The sequence below is a fragment of the Lemur catta genome, chromosome 2 (assembly GCF_020740605.2).
Source record: "Lemur catta isolate mLemCat1 chromosome 2, mLemCat1.pri, whole genome shotgun sequence".
Classification (NCBI taxonomy): domain Eukaryota; kingdom Metazoa; phylum Chordata; class Mammalia; order Primates; family Lemuridae; genus Lemur; species Lemur catta.
In genome coordinates this window covers 133,485,962-133,493,515 of record NC_059129.1, presented here as the reverse complement: position 1 = coordinate 133,493,515, position 7,554 = coordinate 133,485,962, and positions in this window count along the sequence as shown.

The window sequence follows — 7,554 nt, the reverse complement described above, 5'->3', positions numbered from 1 at the left end:
GCGTGGTTCAGCTGGCGGGAGTCCAGAGGGTGGAGGAGAACAAGTCGGGGTATTTGTCCCCTCTTCCTCCACAGGAAGCTCAGTTTTGACCTTCGCTGTGGTTGGAGACCACAGGGCCTCCCACAGCTGTGCTGCCACCGGGTCCAGCGACACCACTTTCTCACCTTGTGCCTTCAGACCTTCAGGAGGTCAGTGCAGATGGGCTGCATTATTTGCAAGGCCCAGGGCAAAAAGAAAGTGTGAAACCCCTTGTTCGAAAGTCATTAAGAATTTCAAGAATGTGACAGCAGAGCATTAAACCAAGAGCAGGGACCCTCTGAGCAGGGGCAGAGCAACTGCACAGGCTGCAGGCCCACAAAGAAGGACCGGGTTTAGCTCTTCCTGCTGGTGCTACTCTCTCCCTGGGATGTCTCTGTCCCTGGGGGCTTCCACTTCCCTGCCCAGACCTGTGCAAATGATCTTGTAAAGACAACTTGGCCCAGTTATTCTGAGGAGAGTGCTATCTTTTCTTCCCAGGACTCAGAATGATACAGGTATCATTCACTGTTCCAAGAAGAAAAATTCTTCAAGAGAAAATAGTTGCAGCATAAAGAAAAGCAAGGCTGGGCACAGTGGCTCACGCCTGTAATCCCAGCACTTTGGGAGACTAAGATGGGAGGATTGTTTGAGGCCAGGAGTTCGAGACCAGCCTGAGCAACATAGCGAGACCGTCTCTATAAGAAAAAAAAAAAGAAGAAGAAAAGCAAAGTGAATGGACCCTTTGAAGCTAGTATTATTATTAGTTGTAATAATAATATCAGTAGAGTGATCTACCATATACAATGTAATTTTACACATTTGATCTTCATGGACAATCCTACACAGTAGGCAAAGATTATGTTATATCCTCATTAACACATGAGGCAACCAACTAAAAAAAGATAAGTTGTTTTCACAAGACTATGTCACTAGAAAACACCAAAACAAAAGATGAAACCTGAGCCTTCTGATTCTAGACACAGCACTCTTTCTGCTTTAGCTGAAACAGAGGAGGTCAAGGTTGGAAAATCACAGGAAGGTCCATTCCTATCTCAGGTGGGGCTTATTAGGATGGCTGTACCTTTAGGGGCACTGTTGTCCAGAGGTTCCCAAACTTTCTTGGTTTGTGGAACCCTTAGTGTCTCAGTAACCTCTTTACAGCCTTCCATAACTAAAAGAAATATCTAACAGTTCCATTTATTAAGTTGTTAGGTACAAACACCTTAATAAATATTTAAGTCCCAGAAATTTAGTAGTCTTTTGGAACAATAATATACAATTGAAAGAAAAAAATAATGTTTATTTCATACTGGGACGTGGGTGCCCACAGGGCCCTGTGTCACTTCTCAAAGTTTGCAATCAGAGCAGACACCGCCCCCTCATTTCCTTCCCCACGTTGATTTTCATGCAATACTTGCCTTTTTTCACAGCAACTTCCAAAACCTTAGTTTTGTAAAAATATAATGTCTTCAAGAGAAATAAAATGTGATCTAATGTTGAAACTATCAACTACCTCAATGACATTGGTTTCCCTCAAAATTTTAAAATATCCTGCGGCACCCTGAAAAATCTATTTTGTGTATTGGAAGACAACTTCCACTGTGGAGGCTGTCCGGGTCTTCTATGCATCCCAAGGAAATGCTCAAACAGGATAAAGAGAAACAGAAGCAGCTATTTGGGGTTTATAACTCTTGTATCTGCTTGTTTTACATAAGCTTCCTTTTGCTCTGTTAAAAAACAAGAACTGTTGATTTTCAAATTTTTTCTATAGAACTGGGGTGTGATGGTCAGGATTTAGGGCTTTCTGATTTTCAGAATCCTCTAACCAGTATCACCCCTCAGCTGCATGACTAGTTATCCCCCTGAAGGAGAGAAAGCCTTCGCTCAAGGTGGCAGAGAGTGTCTATGCGAACAGCTGAGCTCTGGGAACTGAGCGTGCCAGGCTGCCGACAGCTGTTAGTGAGTGACCCTTTGTAAATACACCCCTACTTTATCCCCACAGCCCTGCCAAAGGTCACACCCCTCAACACAGGCACATACCTCTCAACTATCTTACAGGTACAAACTTTCAAATTTGCTATTTTATGGCAACCTAGATGATGACCCCAAACAGAACCGCATTTCGCATTAACCACAGAGGAAATTCAGTTTTATTCCGGAGCCAGCAGCCTCCTCCAGAAGAACCAGTTTCCAAAAAATATATTAATAAAATTTTAAAAAGCAAAGCATTCTTTCTCAAAGGGAGATCTGGTACAAATAAAAATAAATTAATAAATAAAAATAAAAAGCAAAACGAAAACAAAACCCCCCAACCAAGCATCAGTTTAAAAGCACAGGCCCAGGGTCTCATCTTAAAAGTATGAAACTATTACACCAGGAAGCTATAATATTTTTCCAAGTAGCTCCAACAACACCCTCTTAAACACAGTGGCACAGGACAGAGGGAAAAGGTGTTCTCAAGAGAGGACCAAGCTCAGACTGGCAGTTGCGAAGGAACCTTCTGCAGATGGGTCAGGCAGCATGTCCACTGCGGATGCTTTCCCACTTTTTTGAGCATGTTAAACAGAAACAACAGAATTGGCTGATCAAGGCCCCTAGAAGTCTCCAAAGCCCATGTTACAAGGTCTAGCAGCATTCATTCGTGCAGCCCCTGCATCTTGCCCTCCTTGGGAGGGACTCTTCCTGCCGGCCTCTGGCGGCCTCAGGAGCCACCTGACATTCACTCCAGAGCCTTGACCTCGGTGGGGGACCACACCTCTGCACCAGCTGCTCCATTCAGGGCTAGAGGGTGTGACCTAAGTCACATGGAAAAAAATCCCAAACAGCTCTGCAATCTCTCTTATCAGGAAAGCTAACTAGTCATGAAGTTAATCCACTAACCATTGCTTGGTTATTTTTGAGGGAATTTTTATCAAGGCCATGAGCAGAGCCCAGTGAACTCTGCTCCCCCCTCCGCCACCACAGAGAACACTGCTCCAGGCCATGCAAATCCTGTGTCTCGCCCTCCCCCCACCTATCCCCCCCGCCTTCCAAGGGGCCCCTGATGCTTGTCAGTTCTGAGGTTCTCACTTTCACTGTCTGTGTTTTGAGTTGCCTCTTCCTGATGTCACATAGCGAAACATTGTAGCTTCATCAGAAAGCTACACCCAAGTGAGAATTCAGGACCATGCCTGGGCTCACCAATCATTTGTGGATTAACAGGTCTGATCTTAGAGCCTGGCCTGTCTGACCTTATTTGAGGGTTCACCTTCATTTGTATTAACAGAAGAGCGCCATCTTTTCTCCACTGGCTGCCGTCAGTCCGGCTTAGCAAGAAGAAATCAAAAGGCATAGAACATGGCTTTGGGGTGTGGCCACCCAGAGGTCAAGTCCCAGCTCCACTGCTTACCAGCTCTGTGGCTTTGGGAGGTTGCTCAGACATCCTGGGCTCAGGCTCCCCTCCCATACCTGTCAACTGTATGACAAAGGACAGGCTGCTCCCTCCCTCTCAGGACGGTTACAGGGACTAAATAAGACAGCCTGTGCAGTTAAAGGATAAATGCTCTCTCTTTTTTTTTAATGATTCTGTTATGACAAGAGAAAGCACTGATAACTTAAAGCCAGAGAAAAGAAGATAAAATTTTAAGAGTTTGAAAGTTGCTGGATCACGCTACTAGGAAGACAAACTAGAAGTCTTGCTGCCACGGTCCCCACCGGCAATATCAGTTCTCCCGTCCCATCTTACAGACTCACTCACTCAGCTCCAAACCGGGTGCTTCCCACAGGGCCTTTTTCCCTTTATCTGCTTCCATCGTAGCAGAAAAACTCCAGCAGTCAGCAGCAGTGCTTCCTTGCCCAGGAAATTCTGTCCTTCTCCCCAGTAAAAAGCTCAAAGCTTCAAGGAAAGGAAGAACATTTCCTCTCCATAAAATAATCCTGAGATAATCTGACCTGACATACAAAGGCACAATGAACTCCCTTTTCCACAATACTGGAAGCTGCCAGGAATATTGAATCCCATTTCGTGCCTTCAGTATCCCCACGGCAGGAATGCTCTGGGTGAGTACATGTCTGGGCCCCTCGATAGACATGAGTGCACCTATGCTGTCATCTCAACTCATTTCATAGAAAATAGCTGATAATGTCACCCAGGTGTTTGCTATTGAGATGTCACTTTCCAAGCCTTTCTTCTGGGGCTCACCCCTTCCTTTAATATGTAAGCAAAATGGTGTGATGGGACGGGAAAGGCCAGAGACCATGCAGCCCAGCAGAAATGCAGGTTCCTCTTATTAACATTACTCAACAAGGTCAACATTTTTTGAGCACCTAATATATTTTTTAAAACTCATTGCTGGATGCCTACAAGGTACATAGAAATGAAAAAGGGATGATTCCATCTTCAAGAGCCTTTATAATCCATTAGTTTTCTTCCCCTCTCACCAGATCTCCTAACAGCACCACACTGGGGCCAGGTGGGGGTTGATTTCCTGCAGAGGTTCAAGTGCAAGGCCTTGAGCACCAAAGTGACTGTAGATAGCCAGGGGTGAAACTTGGACTGGGAGCCAATGCCTGATTCTCTAAAACATCGAAATGGCTTGCAGTAGGAATACTCATACAATTCATAGATCAGGTATCTGCCTTTTCTGCAGGCATTCAGGACCATGTCACCACCCTTCTCCTAGCTGTGACCTTGTCATTACATTTTTCCCACAGGACGAGTTAGCAAACTTGTAGGCACAACCAGACACTTTAGAGGCAGGGGATTTAGCTCCTTGGGGCTCTGTTTCCACGTGAGGAATAATCTGTCTCTGAGCAGCATCCCTCTGAGACCTCAAACAAATCACACTGGGTTCCCAACAAATTTCAGGTGAAATTATATTTTAAAAACTGAAGGTTCAGGGAAGAAGAAAAAAGGAGGAGACATCTTATCATGCTCTTAACAGGGGTGAATGGAAAGTCAGGAAGACTGCTGTTGCCAGGCAACCCCCCACTCTCTGAATTTCTGGTAGGGGCCCTGACTATGGGAATGACTTCCTTTGTCCTCACATGTGCCTCCCTGGCTGCCGAGCATCCTTTGGCAGCCAAGATCACCCATGTTTGAGACCAAAATCTCTATCCTGCTTTGTGTTAGTGTAGAAATGGTCTATTTCTGAGCCTCTTTCTTTCCCAGGAACCTAAGGCCCTTCTCTGTATGTCATGGATGTTATATAATCTTTATGCAGGTAGTAGATATGAACACATCATACATGCAGATTGAGCTAGTTCCTTGGAAGTTCTCTGTTCATTCCATGCCAGCTATCAGATTTGGCAGGCTAGCTGACACCCAGTCAGGCCATTTTATTCATTACTGTACAAAAACCAGGGTTTGACCTCTCTCTTCCCAAGAATCACAGAACACAAAAGCTGGGAAGAGCTGGGAGGGTCTTTCATTTCTCCCTTGACAACCCTGGCTTTTTCCTGGGGTTTAAATTAAGCATCTTGCTCCAGCTATTGTAAACCTGTCTTCCTCATGATGGAGCACTTGTGGTTTCATTCTTTGGGGAGTGCTGAAACAGTGTCCAAAGAACAGCTGGATGTGTGTGAGAGGGAGGGCAGTCTCAGCCATCAGGGCACAAGGTTTCAGTGTGGCAGGAATGTGTGTGGCATGATACAAGCTCTTTCATTTCATAGAAAACTTATGATGTAATCCAGTGTCTTCTGTGGATGTCAATTTTCAAGTCTTTCTTCTCAGTGTCACCCTTCCTTTAACATCCAAGAGAAACAGCTTGAGCCCACCCCACATTCTTTGGGACGTGCAGTTTCCGTATCTCCTGGGAGTCCTCAAGGGGTTGGATGCCTCTTGGTGTGCACTCACTGTCTCTCTCTCTCTCTCTCTCTCATCTTCCTTTTCTACTGAATTCTCCTCATGTCTCGTCATTTCAGTCCATGCTGTCCCTCTTCCCTTATTCCCCAAGCAACACTAACATAAGATGAGAGTGTGTTGAAGGGATTTCAGTAAAACTTGGGAGAATGAAGGGAGAATTATAACACATTGCAGGCAATAACGTCAAATTAAGCATGTGTACAATAGGAAAGCAAACCATTTTCTCCTATTATATTCTCTCTATATTTAATACAAAACACTTCTGTGACAAGACTCTGTCCTTTTCCCCACACTGACCAATTCTCTAACACCAATGTGGGGGCCCTATAGTTCAACTCAATTCTGACACTATCTACCTGGAGTTAAAATCAGATCCCAGAGGTTAGGGGCTCGGTTCCACACGACTGTCCCTCATTTTGGATGCCAATTGAAAGTCCAGGCCACCAGTACTTATGACCAACTGACTATAAATTTGGGGCACACGTGAGTCCCTCCTTGGATTTGGTCATTTACTAGAGAGGCTCCCAGAACTCAGGCAAATGCTTTACTCACTATTATCCATTTATTATAAAAGGATACTACTCAGGAAGAGCCATATAGAAGAGACACATGCAGCAAGTTATGTGGGAAGTGGTGTGGAGATTCTGTGCCCTCTTCAGGCAAACCACCCTCCATATATGCTCAGCAACCTGGAAGCTCTCTGAACCCTGTCCTATGAGTTTTTCTAGAGATTTCATTATAAATAGGCATGATTGACTGAATCTTTGGCCGTTGAGGATCTACTCAACTTTCAGTCCCTCTCCCCTCCCCAGAGATGGGGGCAGTGGGACTGAAGTTCCAACCCTCTAATCAAAAGGTTGGTTTCCCTGGCAACCAGCCCCATCATGAGGCCATCCAGGAACCCCAACCCACCAGTTACCACATTAATAAACAAAAAGACAATTGCCACTTGGGAGATTCTAAGGGTTTTAGAAGTTGTATGCCAGGAAATGGGTACTAAGTATATATTTCTTATTGCAAATCACAATATCACAGCATGAGATACCACAGCCCTGGATTTCCCCAGCTACCTCCACTGGGGCTTTCTCATGGACATTCTTTTCTTCTAAAGCTGTCTGCTGATATTCAGAGAGATTTTGTGACCTTTTACTTGCCTTCAAGTCTTACAAATTACTTCCTCTCTCAAGCTATGAGCCCCTAACCCAGAAATCCTGCTACTTCTAATGCACAGTGAGTTGTTTTCCTAAGCCTCTTGCACTTAGGCAAGTCAAATATCTACTTCTGAATTAGGAATAATCCAACCAGTTCTTTATCCAATCTAAAAATGAGATATATTTTCATTTCTACTTATATTCATCATTAGAAAAATCTCCCCAAGAAAACTATCATGAAATCACTTACAAGGTGGGGAGGCCTTACCTTTCCCAATTAAAAAGCTTTGCTGTCCAGAAGACAAAAGACATCCTTCCCTTAAAATGGAAATTTGTAACAACCATTGTTTTTGTATTTGTTTTTTACTAATTGGTACTTTTCAACTATATTATGTAAAAATAAAATAAAAAACTCAGAAGTACTCCCCACAACTTCTTATGCAAAAGGAGAGGTAAAGCCCCAGGCACCTACGAAGGATTGGCCCTACAGATCATTCATTCAAGAAATTCTTTTATGGCCTCCCATAAGTAAGAGCATGCAAA